Source organism: Balaenoptera physalus (genome assembly GCF_965194825.1).
Source record: "Balaenoptera physalus genome assembly, chromosome: 2".
In the NCBI taxonomy this organism is placed as follows: domain Eukaryota; kingdom Metazoa; phylum Chordata; class Mammalia; order Artiodactyla; family Balaenopteridae; genus Balaenoptera; species Balaenoptera physalus.
Window position 1 is genome coordinate 80,588,866 of NC_138883.1, and position 19,324 is coordinate 80,608,189.

The 19,324-nt window shown below is 34.8% G+C and overlaps 1 long non-coding RNA gene across 1 annotated transcript in view; it reads right to left on the reverse strand.

Moving 5' to 3' along the window:
* Window positions 1-3,748: 3,748 nt before the first annotated feature.
* LOC309656303 overlaps window positions 3,749-19,324 on the reverse strand; it is a 36,308-nt gene continuing 20,732 nt past the window's right edge. The window contains exon 2 of the long non-coding RNA XR_014261280.1: window positions 3,749-7,015. This is a non-coding gene — a long non-coding RNA (uncharacterized lncRNA). The remainder of the gene's footprint in view (window positions 7,016-19,324) is intronic.

The window sequence follows — 19,324 nt, forward strand, 5'->3', positions numbered from 1 at the left end:
TTTTGGTATTCCCACCCTGAGCACTCATTTATCTTTTACGATAATTATTCTATATGATAATTTGGTGGGTTCCTGTATCATTCAGGAATATTCTTCTATTTTATTTTTTTTATTGGGGTATTGTTGTTTTACAATGTTGTATTAGTTTCTATTGTACAGAGAAGTGGAGTTCCCTGTGCTATACAGCAGGTTCTCATTAGTTATTTATTTTATACATATTAGTGTATATATGTCAATCGCAATGTCCCAGTTCATCCCACCACCCCCTTTCCTCACTTGGTGTCCATACATTTGTCCTCTACATCTGTGTCTCTGTTTCTGCCTTGCAAATATTTTAGATCAACAATTTCTGTGTTATAATAAAGTAATAAATATTCTAACTTTTAAATTTTATAATAATAATAAGCAGCACACTACTGAGTGCATAATATATACTAAACAATCTTTACAGCAGACTTCACATGCATCATCTCAATCAAGTTCAATGATTATACTTGTTAGGTACTATTACTAAGCCTATTTTACTGATGATAAAAATTGAAACTTGGAGAAGGTAAGTAAATTGCTCATGATTGGTAACTAAAATACAATATAACCTGAGCCCCAGCCTAGATCTGAATGACTCCAGAACTAACACTCAACAATTGCACTCTACTCCCTTCCACTTTACTGGCAACTGGGCAGACCACATGCATACAAGTGAACATGATCTGCCAACCCTCGAATCACCAATAAGCTAGGGCAGCACTCTAATAGTCAACAGTGGTTTAGTAGAAATGATCAACATCCTGCCTTAACAGATCACTACTACACACCTTCTCAAACTTGTCATTTCCAGTCTCCTTTATTGGACCTTTGGAGCCAAAGAGATCTGGGTTTAAAATCTGGTCGAGCACTTCATATCTGTATGCTGTTGGACAAATGGCTTTACTTCCATGTGACTTAGTTCCCAACAATGCCCACCATGAAGAGCTGGCAGAATACAAAAATTAATGAAGATGTATTACAAGTGTCTGAGATACAGTACGTCTCACAAAAGCACTGCTGGAAACTACTACTCCCCAATCATCAGCAAAGCATTCACTCCATGTCCATTAACTGATTATAATGCTTTGGACTCCAGACCGGTATGGTAGATGTCCTAGTGCTCAAAGTGTATGAAAACGGAACTATTATGTTAATTAAACTTCTCCATGGTTGTGAGTAGTTATCATGGCTAAAAATTTGTGCCAGATTTTTCACAATCAGTAAAACTGGTCCTTTAACCTTGAATGAGTATCCATTTATAGATTTATGTAGGATATAGATATAGATATAGATGGAGAGAGAGAGAACAAACAGTTGTCCATATATAATGATGTGTATATATATGTTTATGTATTTATATGTATAAATAAAATAAACTCACTTCTGCTTTATATAGGTTGTTGAAGAAAACATGCAATTTTACTACTCCTACAACATAATAAATTTATTAACTCATCTTGGTGAACGGATGATATGATGATAGTAGTAAAGAATTAAGAGTGAGAAAAGAGGTAGAGGAAATAAAATTAAGAAATGAAATCTATTCTGAAAATCCTATGATTGCCCATCGGTGAAGTCATTTTGGAAAAATAGCCTGTGGGTAAAATTGTAAACACCATATGTTTTTGAGTATTGAAGTGTTGTCTAAGAAAATTACTGAAAATGAAAAAACTTTAATCCCAAGATTATTCTGAATTGGCAGATATAGTCATAATATTAATAACCCTTTTCCTTTAACACCTTGCTGGTTCTGCAAATAGTTATTTATACTAACTAAAATGAAGGCTACAAAGAATATATGTCTTTATTGAACTTTATAAATTCCATATTTATTGGGAGAAAAGGAGCTTCTAAGGGATAAAAAGCTGTATTTTTTGGTATTTCTGTCATTAACTCACTCTGACCTTTCTCTGTCTGAGATTTCTCACACAAACCCAGGCAAAACGGTGCTATTTGTCCTCTAAGTTCAATTAAATAAAAAAAAGTTATAAATAGGATTAGATACTGTAAAATAAAAACTATCACACATCCAAAATTAGATCATATTTTTCATTTTTAGTTTCCTCAATGATTCTTAAAAAGAAATGTAAACAGTATCCTAGATAAATCTGGTCGAGCACTTCATATCTGTATGCTGTTGGACAAGCTTCAGGATCAGCTTGTAGCACTAGTATTGAGTCACAGTAGAACCCTTAACAACTGGTGTAAAGGCAGTAGAGAGGAGATGGCTGTCATGATCCATGTCAGTGTTTGATTAGCCAGATATAATATTTGTAATAAAGCGTGTCCTAACACTACATCTGAGGAAGAAACAGAGGAAATAACATGGAATCCAAAATTCATTTTCACAAAGCGTTAGCATGTACATCAGTCAACCATCACATGGTTTGGGAGTTGTATAAATTTTCATGCATCACTTTGAGTAAGTTTATCAGTTGTGATGCTTTCAGCTGTTGAACAACAACAGATTTATCAAACTAATTCATGTGCAATTTAATGAGGATATAAAAATGCTTAACAAAAAGTGGTTTACCACTAGTTAATAGAGATTTACATGAACAATCATTGCCTGTTAATGCCTGTTAATCAGACAAACAGAACTCCCACAAAGAGAACTGCTGTGTGATTTGGGCAAGTCCTTCAACCACTATGATCTTTAGTAACTTCATGCAGAGGGCATGGATTTGTTGATTGCTTTCATAAGTTAAATTCATTTTAAGAGTACAATTATACTGAAATAGGAAGTTAAAAAATGATACAATGTCTTTTGGAAGGTTTTGGAAATTTTTTTCCTGAATTATTTGCATTCTTCCTCTCATATTTGCCCACTTGCATATTTACATAACCAGGCAATAAATAAGTCCTTTTTCCCCTACTACTTAATTTAGGAATGACATATATTCTTGCACTTTTTATTGTATTTCTTTCATAGATTTCCACTCCATTAGAAACTAAGCTCTTTGAGACATGATCTATGCCTATTTCTTTTTCGTGTTTTTCACTGTACTTAGCAAAATGCTCTGCTCATAAGATACATTCATTAAATATTTTTTAATAACTTAATGTTGCCTGAGGGTATCAATTTAGTGTGAGCGCTGGTGTCTGCCTCTCCCAGCCACTACCACAGTTACTGAGGCTGTGGATATGACATAATCTGAAATCCAGATTGGAGAGTTTCTCCACTGTTGTCTTTATTCCATTGTTCTAAGCCGTTTCAGAAATCTGCTCTTGCTCTAGCCTTTTGGCTTTGAGAACTGGTTCACCCTCCTTGTTTTGTTCCATTTGGCTTTGGCAACTATTCCCAGACTGTTTACCTTGTGTACTGACCTTGGAAACCCTTAAGATTTGCCTCTGCTAATTGTCTCCGCCTGCTTTGGCTCCAAATTCAAAATCATTGCCCAGAGTAGTCACCTGAGACACCACCTGCCCCATCACATGGAAAGGAGATCATATTTGATTTCTTTGGACAACATCCGTCTTATCAGATTCATCCAAAACTCAGATTTGTTTGTAATGGACACTTGAAACACAAGCTGCTATGTTTAAAAGTTTCTAGCTGTGAAGATGAAGAGAACATTCATTTGGTTCCAATAACAAATGCCTACATTGAAATAAAGCAGTAGAGGAGTAGATGCACTTTTTGATAGAGTATGTGAAGAATGTGGAAAAATAATTAAGAATTAAGAAAGATAAAATATAACTGAATTATAGGATCTTGGGGTTAAAAAGAACTCCAGAGCTTTAAATAAATAGGAATTCTTATAAAAATCTTCACACAAAAGAACTCTCCTCTATATAGTATTTATGATACATGATCATTTAGACTGTGTTTTAATATTTCCAGGAATAAGGAGCTAAGTAAGCCAATATCTTAGGAATTCTATATTGAATGGAAATTTATATTTAGTAATTTCCACCATTTGTCCTAGTTCAATCCTTTGAAACCACCAAAAAAAGACTTCTTTATTTTCCATACAGCTCTTTAAAATACTGTAAGGTGACCATGACAGCCCCCACTACCATCATCACCTGTGTGTGTGTGTGTGTGTGTGTGTCTGTCTGTCTGTCTGTCTGTCTGTCTGTCTGTCTGTCTGTCTGTCTGTCTGTCCAATCTAATCAAAAGAGCTTTCTACTTATTAGTACCGAGGCAAGTACTTTACATATATTACTTCCTTATCATAATTTATGAAGTTGTTATTAATTTCACTGCAGGCTCATGTTTAACTTTTCAGAGCATGATTTCTACCATGTACTAATAATGTGGTCTTTAAGCTTGAATTTTAAAATGCAGATGATGATACATACCTCATATAGTTGTTGTGAGGCTTAAGTGAATTAAAGTTTGTTGTAAGGATTAAGTTTGGTAAAGTATGAAAAGCACAGGATTTTCAACAAACTGTGATTGTCAGCCATCCGGATTAACTGCTTTCAAGCCAGACATCCTCAATCTACTACTTCTGTGACTGATTTTAAAATATTCATATAATTATAAAAAATAATATATATTCAGTACAAAAATTGAGACAAAAAGCAGAACTAAGATAGTGCATAGTAGAAAGACAAAGATAGTATTTGGAGTATACTTGTTCAATTTTTATTTGCATAGCATTTTAATTAGTTATTTGGATTAAGGCATCTGATTCGTATTAAGGTTTTTAACATTAATACACAAGCATCTTACCATGTTGTTGGAAACTCTTGTCTCTTCATAAGTTTCATTTTGATGAATGCATGATATTCCATCAAGTGAATGTATCATGATTACAGTAACTAATTTCCTCGTTTGGACATTTACTTATTTTAAATAGTTCACCATTATAACACTGTATAACAAGCATGTTTATTGATAAATATTGCTCTGTTTTCAGTTTTTATTAGGATAGAGCTCAGATTTTTTTAAAAAAGAGATAATCCTGATATATATACTTCCACTTGATATTGTTAACCAAAATGTAAGACTGCATATTTACATATCTTACATTGTGTGTGTGAGTGTGTGACTATTAAACTTCATTGTGTTGATTTTGTCACATATTGATTTGATGGGTCCAGTGTTTTTATATATATCTCTCAATTCTGCTTCTTCTACAAACACAATGTATCTAAGTCTTCATTCAAATTATTTATATGAACTTTAAGGAAGAAGTATATAGGATAGACACTTGATATGACACTGGAGATACCACCTCCAGGTTAGTGCTGGTCCATTAATCAACACTCTGGAAACACTGTTTAAATAGCTAAAAATTTACTAACTATACCATCTTTCAGTCCACATGTCTCTATATCATCAACAAGATGGTAAAATTCCTCCTAAAATATGCTATCCCAAGGCAAATTCATTTTTATATGGATTCAAACAATTATACGGGATTTGAAACTACATAGGGAAAATTTGGATGCATACAATCTTAAAATAGCTGTTAGTAGATAATATGAATTAATCAATCTGTCTCATTTCTACTGCCTAGACAATTATCCATACAATAGTTAGAGAACACTTGTTAGGGACCTTGCCCTGTGTCTCATGTATATTTCTCAATAGAAAAAAATAATAATAATTTTGCCTAAAAAGGCAGGTTTATTGTTGTAAAAATAAAAGCATAGAAAATTATTGTCCGATAATTTGTTTTTTAAATATAGAAGTATGAGTGGTTGCATGGATGGATGGACAGATGAATGGATAGATGGATGAATGAAAGATAATGTATGAAATGTTTACAGCATCTTTAAGTTTTTTTGTTCAACAGTACATTGTCCTGCATTCACTGAGTTTTACTTGTGGCTTGACAGGCAAGTCTTATCAAAGTACAGATTTGCTAAAAGAATCGGCTCTCATCAGCTAGTTCTGAATACATCTAATGGCAGCATTGTCTTGGCCCAATGCTTAATAACTTAAATGTTTCAATGGATAGACTGTACTCTCTACAAATATAACTCTTGACATAATAAAAATAATTTCAAGTGAAATTAGATTTTAGATATCAGTTTATCACTAAAATACTGTTTATTCCTTTTCAAAGCACTACCCAAAAAATGAATTTCAAAAGAATTACTCATCTTTTCCTTTGACAGATAAAATAAGCCTAACAAAATTAAAGGGGCCTTTCCACCCTACCCAGAAAGGCATTGTTCTGGGTTCCCATCATAACTTAAAGCGAAAATTTACCATGTCCAGAGTCCCTGATGTCCTGCAAATGAAGGAACAAGATGTCCTCAAATTCCTTGCAGCAGGAGCCCACTCAGGTGGCACCAACCTTGACTTCCAAATGCAACAGTCATTTACAAAAGGAAAAATGATGGCATTACCTCATTAATCTGAAGCGAACCTCGAGAAGCTTCTGCCGGCGGCTCGTGCCATTGTTGCCACTTAAAACCCTGCTGAGGTCAATGTCACAGCCTCTAGGAATGCTGGTCCCCCGAGCTGTGCTGAAGTTTGCCACTGCCACTGGAGCCACTCCTGTGTCAGGCGCTCCACACCTAGAACCTTCCCTAACCGGATCCACGCAGCCTTCTGGGAGCCGCGACTTCCAGTGGGTACTGATTCCAGGACAACCACCAGCCTCTCACAGAGGCGTCTTATGTTAACCTGCGTAACTGTGTCACACAGACTCTCCTCTGCACTGTGCGGATGTTGCCGTCCGTGCCACAGTTCGGCCGGTCTGACGCGTTGCATGCTGGGCCAGGAAGTTCTGCGCATGTGCGGCACCGGCTCTGGGCGGCCACGCCTGATCTCTACTGCTACGGAGGTCCTCTAGGTTCAAAAGGAAGAGCAGGCAGGGCAGAAAAGGCTGTGACCGGGGAGGGATTTCAGGGTGAATGAACTGTGCTTACCGGAGGTCGCTGGCTGCTCTGAAGGCACAGGTACCCTCTGTGCCCATCCAGCAGTTCTCTGATGAAGACTGGACCTCAGCCTGCCACTGGGGACTGGTCTGCAACCCCACCGTTCAGTTCACTGAATGGGTAGGAACCACCACTGTGTGGCCTTCTTAAACAGAAAATGGAAACAAGGTGAATGAAAAATAAACAGTTTCTATTTAAAAAAAGAAAGAAAGAAAAAAAGAAATGAAAGTGCATCTTCCTTACTTTTCCAGTGTTTGGAAACATAGCCTCCTTATCCAGCATTTACAGGAACTATGCAGTTTTTATGATCCATGTATCTAATTTCTATTTGTCTTCATTTTAATGTTGTTTTGGTTTGTTATCTAAAAGTTAAGGTTTCTTATAAATTGCCTCCAATGCAGTGTATCATGGAAAGTATACTAAAGGGGAAAAAACTGTAATTTGGTTTGGGTAATTATAGTTAGAGGTACCACGTCATTTTTTAAAGTATATTGAAAGGAGAAAGTAGTTGAAACCCACTAGACAACCATTTGAGGCTTTATTTACGGGCTTCATTTGGATAACTAGGAGATTGTAAGGTTATACAAAACAAAGGCAGATTCCCTTTTTTTTTAGTATAAAATTTCATTTTATTTATGTGGATTAAAATAACTTTATAATCTCAATGTCAATACTTCTGATTTGAACAAATGTTAACTATTATGTTTAATGCAATTTAAGTAACTTATAATAACTAGGATTAGAAGAGTGAAATAACGTTTCTTTTTTCTGTGTAAGAATTGAAATAAAAGTTACTTGGAAATTCAGTGAATTTCCTAGTGAATAAAAAAGCAGATTCTTTAGCTATCATTTTCTTCAACAGTAACGATGTCTTTGTTATCCATAACAGACTAAATGAGCATTTACATATGGAGCAGAAAGTGTATATGAAAAACACAAGAAAAGTTAAGGTAAGAAACTGTATTAAGCACCTATCATGTGCCAGCATTTACACAGTGTGATTCAATGAAAGGAATATTAAAATTCTAGTCAAACAAATCCCTCTTAAATCAGAACTATCACAGCATCTAGAGTGAAAAATGCAGATTATTTTTGACCCTCCTTTTCTTCATTGTAATCCTTCTCTACTCCTTGTTTTTCTTTGCCTCTTCTTTTTATTTAACAAATATTTGTTGTGCATTTATTTTGTCCCTGGTATTTTGCTGTGACCATTTGCTAATTTCCAGTAAGGGCAACTAGTGAAAATGAAATATTATTTAGTAATATTAGAAAAGAATGTATTATTCGATAGATTGATAAAATTCATTAGTCATGCTGAAAGAAACCTCATTGGGGATGAAGAATAGGAAAATAAGTTTCTTAACAAAATTTAAAAAAACAATGATAGATAAATATAGATATCAATAGATCTTATACCTAAAAGGGGAACTAAGTTTAGAGGCATGTCAATTAAACTTAGGAAGAACAGTACCAAAATGACATCTGATGCTTTCATTCAACATCATTCTTAAAAATTTTGGCTAATTTCAAGAAGATATAAGGCAGTAAAAAGAGATTTACTATTAGGAAATACAAGACAAAATTTTGATAACTTACAATTGATATGGTTGTATACCTAGAATCTCACCACACAGGAGACTCAACACGAAAGTGTTAGAATTAATAAGAGAGTTCAGTAAAATGACCAAATATAAGATTTTTTTCAGCTGTTTATTTTGGAAACTTTTATACCTACAAAAAAGTTGCCAGGATAATACAATGAACATCTGCATTTTTTAAACCAAGATTCATCAATTGTTACAATTTTGCCACATTTGCTTTCTCTCTCATTTTATCCATACATCTATATGTTTGTATATTTTTTTCTCTCTGTCTCTCTCTTTTTATTTTTTATTTTTTGCTAAGGCATTTAAAAGAAAGTTACAGACATTGCAATACTTGATTCCTAAAACTACAGCATGTATACAAAAATATTTTTAAAAGTCAATATCTTCTCATATGTAAGCAATAACTGGTTAGAAAATATAATAAAAAGATATTACTTGCAAGAGCAATAAAAAAATAATGACATTATTGAGAAATATGTTGGACCTAAATGAGGAAAATTATTTTAAAATTTACTGAGCTATGTAAAAGACAAACTATATTCTTGGACAGAAGATAACATATAATAGAATTACCCTTTTCCTAAAATTAATTCATAAGTACATATTACACAAAATCCAATCAGACTCATATTGTGATATTTTTTAAAAACTTAAAATATTGCTAATGTTGATAAGAAAGACAGATCAAGAATCAAAAATATAGTTTTGAAAAGAAATAAGGAAAGAAGGCTAATCTTACATTTAGGCTTCCTAGTGACCAGAAACTATAACTACTGGCATTAGAATGAAACATGAACCCCATTTTATCACCACAACTTGTTTGACCTTGGACAAGTTGTTAACTTCTCAGAGTTTTGGGTTCTTCATCTATAAAGTAAGCTTGAAAACAACTGTCTTGCAGGGGTTTGTGAGGATTCTAAGCAACCCACTTGAAAAATATAATACGATGTCCAGGCAATGAAGAAAAAGTCATATATGTTTTAGCAGAATTGTTTGGCTCTTTGGATATTATAATCTATAATCAATATGGATCTAAAATAAATTTTAGCTCTATATAAAGACTGAATATTATGAAATATATATATATATTACAAAATTTTAAAATTAAAAAATAATAAAAGAAGTGAACCTTAAAAAAAAGAAAATGCAAACTAAAATGTATCAAATCTCTGAGGTAGAGACTTCTTTATTTTAAAAATGATACAATAAATTATAAAATTTATGCATAGAAAAAATTCTGGAAGAAAAATGCTATAAGAAGCATATATTAACTTTATGATGAAAAATATTTTCTGAAAAGTCAATCAAAATAAAATAACTACATTACACTGAGGACAAGAGTGGACTTTAAAAGAAGCATTAAAAAATAAATAAATAAAAAAGTTTAAAAACACCTTCAGGAGCAAGAAGCACCAAACATTTCCAAGATGAACAAGGAGTCAGGAAAGGCTTCACAGAGGAAAGTACTAAGTATGTGTAAGCTAATTCAAAGAATGAATAAGAAATGATAGGTGGAAGGAGGAAGGCATAGAAGGGATTAAAAATGAAAGCCGCAGGGACTTCCCCGGCGGTCCAGTGGTTAATACTTCACCTTTCAATGCAGGGGGTGCTGGTTCAGTCCCTGGTCGGGGAGCTAAGATCCCACATGCCTTGTGGCCAAAAAACCAAAACATAAAACAGAAGCAGTATTGTAACAAATTCAATAAAGACTTTAACAATGGTCCACATCAAAAAAATCTTTAAAAAGAAAAAAAAAAAGAAAGAAAGAAAGCCAGGATGGACCAGAGTGTGATAGATACATTTGCTACATAAAGGGTTTTTTACTTCTCCCTACAGGCAGAAAAGAGCAGTATTTTCATCATTGGGGATATGAATGAATGAATGAATGAATGAATGTGTGAGTGATTTGCTTGAAATTAAGGATTTTAAACTAGTGAGAAATACAATGAGAATGCAAACAGCTGTGGGCAGCACGGACTGGTAGGGACTATGAAGAGACCATTAGGAGACTATTTTGCAGGTAATAAATGGTGAAACCTGCTTTGTGAAAGAGTGACTCCAGCTAGGAAATTAAGTCAGTTAATCTGCCACGTGCTTGAAGCCAAATTATAATGTCAGTCCCCTAGTTCTTTTATAGTGCCTCTACCTTAACATTGTTGTATATTTTCTTGTTATACTTCACTGAGGAAGTCTAGGACAGAAACCAGCATATCATTTGTTTCCTCTGTTCAGTACTTGGGCAATGCTTGACATAAAGGGGAGGAAGAAAGAGAAGAGGGATGTGCAGGGAGGGATCCAGAAAGGAAAGGAAGGAAGAAAAGTTAGGATAAGAAAGAGAAAATGTGGTAGAAAAAGAAGAGAGAAAAATGAGAGGGGGAAGGGTAAGTTGGGATGAAGTGAGAGAGTGGCACTGACATATATACACTACCAAATGTAAAATAGATAGCTAGTGGGAAGCAGCTGCATTGCACAGGGAGAGAAAGAAATGGATGGGAAGAATACACAGGGGAACAAATATTTTTATGGGTAATGAGAAAAGATGAAGAATCTTTCAGATAGTCATTACTGAAATAGCACCTATTTATTCATGGTAAATCATCATAAATTGTTCATTTATGGTTATTTCTATTATTTATGCTTGATTTGTATTAAGATTATTCCTGCTGTTTCAGTTTCTTTTGCTTTTATGAAATGGATCAGTCAGCAGATAGATTTCCCAAATACAGTCAATGCACCATTGCTTATTAGTAGGCTCATTTAGGCTCAAGGCTATGTCTAGCCCATGGCGGCATTGCTCAGGTTTCCAAGTTGTCCTCAGTCCTGTTATAGCAGCAATCCATTTCCCACTCCAGCCAAAATGTTTACTATGCTATTTGAATTCTTACTTTAAATAGCTCAAATTAATAAATGTATTCAAAAACCTGGTCAGTACCAAAGGGCTAACATTGCTATTATTTGCTAAAGGCAACATAATTTGATCTGGTACATTTCCATTTACTTAACTATAGATCCTCATTCACAGTGCCAAGGGAACAGTTTTGAAGAGATGATATTTTTATCTATCAGAATAACCAAGGAAGAGAATACAGATCATCTCCTCAAATTTTTAAAAAAGCTTTACTTTCATGAACTGGGTTAACCACATCATTTGCTAGTGTTGGCAAAGGTGCAGAGCCTAATAAGTAAAAATAAAATTGGTGTTGCCCCTCAAGAGGTTATTTTTTAATATGCAGCACATTGGAGGAGTGTTGTTTATTACAGCTTGGTAAATATTTTTAAAAACTTGTTTTGACGGAAGCTGTGTTTCTTCAAAGAGAGGTTTATGGGGATATTGTAGCAGCCTAGAAGATGCAAATCAGTAGATTTATGAGCTGGGAAAAGATAGGCATGAAGTTGTACCTGACATGCAATGAAAATGTACAACTTTGGTCATTAAAATTGCACATGGATATCTAAGGGAAGTCACTATTTCTCTTACCACATGCCTTCCTAGTGCATCTATAAGATTGTTGTGTATCTCATGGGCATGTTTGCTCTCATTCAAGAAGACATTATACACAAAATCCTAAATTTACAGAAGATATAAATTGGAGGATAATTATGCACAATTCAGAAGGACTTTTTAACATAATTTTTTTTTAAAAGGTAGCTTGCTCAGTGCATTTAAAATCTTATTTGCTATAAAGAACTGTGGACTACATGCAATCCATCAGAATCATATCTATTAGATAAAGGGAGGTATATCTGTAAGTAGAATTTAAAGAATATAATCAGAATGTGTCCCACAAAAACATGAAAATAAATGACACTACCTAAAAACTTGTTCATTTTTTTAATTTCAGGAAATACCCTTGTTGAATACGCAAGAAAGGCTAGTATTAATTTAATTTACACATAGAGTTCAAAGAAAGGGCCAATATTTTTTTTCTTGCATAATTGAAAGATTATTGGACTTCAATAAAGATGTTAAAAAAAAAAAAAAAAAAAAAAAGAAAGATTATTGGATTGTTAGCCAGATTATTGATTGGAGGTCAGCTTTCAAACCCATCCTGAAAGGTGCTTTATTCTATGAGACTAATACAAGATTTGTATTCAACTGGATATTTTTTTAAATCTGCAAGCTATTATACAGCAATCAAAATGAATGAATATATACTATAGCTGTTCACAAGGCAACAATATGGATAATCTTAATTTTATCTTAAGTTTTAAAAGTCACAGATGACTACCTAAAGCATGATCCCTTTTAAAAGTTAAAAATAATTAAAATATAGATATATGCTTTTTAGATATACAATTAGATGGGATAAAATGCTATAAAAAGCAAAGCAAGGAAACAATAAACACAAGACTTGGGATAGTGATTATGTCAGGTAGGAAAAGACAGGGTGAGTATGCTGTGGAGGACCACATAGCCAGATAGAAGTTTGTACTGACTGTCTAACTCATTGCATAAATGAGGGAGGGAGGGAGGGAGGGAAGGGAAGGAAAGAAGAAGGAAGGAAGGGAGGGAAGGAGGGAGGAAGGAAGGGAGGAAGTCATGAATGGACTAATGGTGACCAAGGATTATGGATAATCCAATTTGATTCACCTGGTGTCTACTAAAACATTAAAAGGATTCTAGTAGTGAAACCATAGAATACTCACTTGAAAACTATCAGAATCAATACAAAAAATGAGTTCTTCACTATAATTAGGTTATTAAGGCAAGAGGACCTTTCCTTACACAGCCTTTCCTTAAACAGGCTTTATCTATATGTTGTTTATATTTAACTAAAAAAAGGAAAAATGTAACAAATCTCAGCTCTAGGCAAGATTGATAAAAATAATGTGTCTTCAAGACATGCTATGCCACTTCTTTAGTACCACCTTATCCTTTATTATCCTATTACTAGATTTCCAGGGCCCTGAGCTATGGAGAACAGGAGTAACTGGGTCACTACTCTCCATAACCCTAAATATCAATATAATTCCTTGGTTCTAACCACTGCCATCAAACCTGACAGTCTGTGTCAAATTCCCCGAGGCCCTTCTTCTACAGCATAACAATGAGTAGCAATTATACCTATAGACAAATTAATCCCTGCTAACAAGCTAGCTACTGGTTAACTCCTCTTAGAGTGATAGCTTAACCTAGTTGAAATGTACAGCTTCTTGAAAGATCCTTAACTTTACATGAATATTTGGAATTTGGGACTCTGTGGCATGCCATGGAGGAAGATATAACTGATCATACAGACTTTTCTTCAAAGCACACCACCTAAATAGCACTCTACCTTACTTATAGGAAAGACTGGTTATGTATGTAGTTTTCATTTATAAAGGTAATTTCTAAAGTATGCATTTAAGTCCTTGGTGCTAATGGAAGATGAAATGATTGATTCTGGGAAGTTGAACCATGTTACTACTAAGTCACTGACATTCTGTTAAATAATCACATGCCAGTGGAACGAAGAACATTTTCTCATATTTACCTTTTGTCCCATTGGACCTTAGTTGTCCCACTGGACCTTAATTTTGTCCCATTGGACCTTAACTGAAGGACTTACAAAGATGCTGCTTGTCAAGCGACATGGAAAAGGAAAGGTCATACTAAATAAATATGTCTTATCCAAATGTCCAAATTTAGATAAAAGCATTATTTTAAAATATAGACTGATTCAATCTGCATTTTCTTTTCACCCAGTGCAATGAAATAAGAACTGGGTATTATTAAATTATATATATTACGTTATTATATATATATGAGAGAGAGAGACACATACACATATATACATAACTTGATAATACATAAAAAGATCTAACTATATTTACTTTCAAAGGAATGCCATCTATAAAACAACACAATATTATACTGTTAGCTACCTCAACTCAAATGTCCTTAGTCACTTAAACTATGAATATTCCTTTCTCCATTACCTATGAGTAAGAATTCCTTCAGGGCAGGTAATTTTTTTTCCCACTAACATAAAGCAAAAACACTAAATGGACTAAAGTTCAAGACTTTGCAAAAGGGATTTACCTTTGTACTAAGTTCAGATAGTCAAACTCTTGAGAAAATTATGCATAACCTAAGGATATATTTATAATGGAAATCGTTTAGTAAATGGAATTAAGATTTGAAGTGAGTTGCATTGCCTCCATTAGGGAGAAAAGAAAATGTGATCATTTATTCACAGGCACAGATTCGAGCCAGATATCTATAAAAAGTTAATGGGAAGATTCAGGACCTCATAAAAAGCTATAGAAGAGCATCCTGCCCTACATCAAATCACCACACACATCCGTTGTGTGAGGTGTACATTATATGGTCTGAGAAGGGTGGAAATTATGTATATAAAAGGCTACCAATATGTTAAATCACAAATATTCACTAGCTTGAATATCCACAATACTTAAGGCACCTTAATATCAGCATTTTTTGTGAGAACACTGTCAAATGTACTTTGTTACATTTGAAAGAGCTTATTGTTAATGCTTTCTTGTTAGATGTAATTTGTAGGAGATACAGATGAAATGGATGTTCAAGGCATTTAGGCTTTCTCTAACATGCTTCTCAAAATCCTTCCAACCTCAACCCACTTCCAGCAAAATCTGTATTATTTATCTATGGCTGTATAATAATTTATCCCCAAACTCAAAACTTAGTAACTTAAAACAACAAACATTTATTATCTCAGTGACTCTGTAGTTAAGAAATCCAGGCTTGGCTTAGCTGGGTGCCGTGGCTCAAGGATTCTCACAGTGTTACAACTAAGGTAACACTGGGGCTGTTAGTCAGCTGGGGCTGCGTCTTAAGGCTGAACTGGGGGAAGGTCTCTCAAGCCCATTCACGTGGCTGGCGGTAAGCCTCAGGACTTTGCTAGCTGTTGGCCACAAACATCAGTTCCCTGTCTTTTGTGCATGCTCTCCTATCCATAGGGCCACTCGCAGAATGGGATCTGGCTTCCCTCAAGGCAAGGGCTCAGAGAGAGAGACAGAGAGAAAGGGAGAGACCATGAGAGAGCCAGCAAGATGAAAGTCACAATCTTTTTGTAACCTAATTTCAGAAGAGACATCTCATCACTTTTGCTGAATTCTGTTCTTTAGAAGTGAGTCACGATGTCCAGCCCACGCTCAAGGCAAGCAGGGGCATGAATTGCACAAGGCAGGGATCTTGGGGAGACAATTTACCGGCTGCCTACCACAGCAATCTTCTGTACTGAAGGAACTTGTCACATATTTCTGATTGCCTGGGAATTGTACAAAATTTCTGGAAGAATGGCATTTGAGCCCACTGTTTTATCTACATCTAGATTATTAATCTGAGACAGTCTATCTATAGGGTACAATATGATCATATAAAATTCAGAGTCTAGAAGATAAGGGAAAATGTCCCTGAAGAGATGCCTTTTAAAGTACTACTTGAAGAATAGGCAGTTAGCTATGCCTGGGTGAAGGTCCAGATGTAGGAAGGAACAGTTTAATGTAGAAAACAGCAGAGAAAAGGAAGAATGATATTCAGAATCCCATCTGTTTCTCAGCTACCACTTTTCTTCCTTGTATTCATCTTTTGTTCCTTGATTTGTTAACTTACACTACTAATTTTAGAATAGATTTATTCACTTTGATATAAAGAACCTAAAATTTAATGAGTTTGGATCCCCAGTGATTTGAAGAAGAATGAGAGGAAGAAGGAAGGGGTGTAGGGGAGGGAAAATGGAAAAGGGGAAAGGAGGAAGACCAGGCTGGGGAGGAGTGGTGACAGGGAGAAACAAGTTAAGAAAAGGATGTTTCAGTGAGATCCTCCATCTTTTCTCCTGAGAGATACTCTGCAGGTGGGTGAGGAAATCTTTTCAGGGGAAAACATTAAAGGCTTTCATGGTAAAAAGTCATTAATCGAATTTGAGTTCAATTCATGGTCAATAATATAAAACCAAACTATCTAATAAGGGAGCTATTAGAAATCAAAATTGGAACTCCTGGTTGGAATTAAAAACAAGAAAAACCAAAATGAACATGAAGACTGGCCAGGACCCAGAATGAGGAAACAAAAAAAGGATAAGTGACAAAGGTAAAGGAAAAGTTACATAGGACAAGGAGTGCCCAGGGATTCCAGCTCCACCAAGATGCAGGGAATGTCTGAGGCTCTTGTACATCTTTGTCTGCACCAGCTCTTTATATTTTAGGTGTTGTTGGTACCTCTGTCTCCATATGAGTGTGGTTCACAGGTAAAATCCTTCCATCCCAGGTCACCTGCTTATTCATAGAGTTCTCAGATACGGAAAGAGATTTCTGTGTGGACAATACTACATAATTAAAAAGGGAATGTATACACTTGAAAGTCTTTTCATCCCTGCTTACACAAAGGTCATCTTGATGCATGAAGGCTATGGATATATTTGCTTTATTGCTGCATTCCATTTTCAAAGATGGAACTAACCAATTTACGTACATGTAGAAAAGATGAACAGGTTAAAAAATGCTCTTTATCACATTGTGAACTCATTATGGTTGTTCTTCAATTTGTTGTTATAGTCACTACTTATAGGATCTTATATAGGATCTATATATTTATAGGATCTCAGCAACAAGGTCAGTTGTCAAAAAAAAAATATACAATTTTTGACAAGCGTACATCAAGCTATCAAGCTGAACTGTTTAGTTATCACAATTTTGTTATAAGGCTTAAAACACATCTCAGGATATTTCTTAACGCACTTATTTTGCCTTTCCTGCTTATAATTGTATTACTTCCGATCACCTTATAGACTTAACATTCATCCACATAAACATTTATTGAGCTCTTGCCTATTATGTGCTAAGAATGTTAGATTCTGAGACTGCAAAGATAAACTGAACCCAGATCATATCCTGAAGTCCAGACCATTTCCTGATAGTGAAAATAACCAATAATTTATTGTTTGGGAGCCATTCTTCATCTACCAACATCAATGAAGTTGTTCCCTTGGTTAAAGCAATTGAAAATCTCCAATAACTCTGGTGTGTATGATTCAGAGCATTGTTCCCACTATATAGAAGTTCGTGGATAGCCATTTAGATTATTTTCATTGCTGTTGCTTGATCTATTGAAAGTTTTCTGGTTGGCATGCTTTGCAAAACTCCTCCGTGCCCATTACTATCTCCTAGTATAACTCTGTAGACCAGCTGACTAACATCAGTCCTATTCTTTATTCTTTGGAAATTACAACAGAAGCACCACCAATTTTGATTCCCAATCATGCCATCAAAGGGTGGTGGAGAACTTCTTAAGGTCATCTAACTTGCACAACAGCTACCATAGCCTCCGTCTACTGAAAATGTGAAATACTGGAGATGTTGACATGGATGTACAGACCAGAACACTATTTCCTATGTTTTTCTTCAATCTTTGTGCAGTGAGGGTCTATCAGCTAAGCCCTAAAGGTTTTCTCCACCCCATTTCTAAACCCTGTAATAGACATCACATCAAAAAGGACTTCTAGCACTCTTGTAGTTTGTGAAAAATTGGCCAACTCCTGTTTCCCACATTTAATCCTTTTTTTTTTCCACATTTAATTCTATGTCCTCTTCAATACTCCTAACTTTTCCCACATTATTGACTGTCCCATTGTGACCTTCATCTAACCCTGCAGACCTAACACTCCGCACCAATGTACCAGCTATAGCCCTGGGTTCTCTCTGGTTCTTCTATATCAAGTTGGCTTGATTGCACACACTTCCTAATCATTCCTATCTCCTACTGGGCTGATCATGAACCACTGTAATTATTTTGCTCCATAGGAAACAGTATGTTCGATGGAGCAGAAATTCTGAGCGATGTTAATATTTTACTTGGAATAAATGATTTTCAAGGTTAAAAATTTTTATTTACAACAGGAGCAAAAAGTCAATGAAACCGTGAATCTCAAGGAGGAAAATATAGACGTTATTTTCCAAAGGTACTGAATGTGAGGACACCCTCATTTTTTGGACTGGTGTTGAGAGAATACTTTGCTTGGAAATGTTAATCATATGGGACTTTATACTCCGTAAGCTCATTATGGGTTTGATGATGCTTGATTGACAATATAGGTCCCTAATGATCCAGAAGGTTATCAGGATATTTTGACCAGCAGTGGGAAAGATAGAAATGCTGTGATAATTACTTAAGGTTACCAGGATATTTTGACCAGCAGTGGGAAGGATAGAAATGCTGTCATAATTACTTAATCAGCTTTCTTTGACCTGAAAAAGGAAACTTCTCAATCTTGAGAAGTTTTTTCATAATTAAGTTGAAGAAGAATTTTTATGGTCACCTGAGGAACATTTTCTAGTCCTTACTTGGATATCTTAGCAATCCTATTATCAGGTTCTCTGATCTCTATAGTACACTTATATAAAATATATGACTATGAACATATACACATTTCTAATGTCTTAAAGAATTTCAACGGATCTTATCCACAGTCCCACATATCATAATTCACATTAAAAACAAAAAGAACAATGACTAGTCCTTTACATATTACATCTAATCCTTTGATAAACTTTGTTGGGTCCAGAGTGTTTTGATAAAGAGTTTTCTTCACACTATGACATTATGGTGAATAAACAAAGCACACTAGCCGTTTAATTTGAGAATGTAAACTCTATACATGGATACATTTTAGTCAGAGTGAGGATTTTGTTACTACAAGGACCATGATAATAAAGTAAAAATTTTCAAATCCATAAAATGTCACAGACCAGAGGAAAAGCAGATCTTTTCTTTAGGTTCTTCTCCTTCAATGCACTTAACGTTGTTAAAAATCATTCAGTGTTTATTCTATCAAGTATACTGCTTTCTGGAAAACAACCAACTCAGAAAGTAGTTCAAAGGTTAGTTA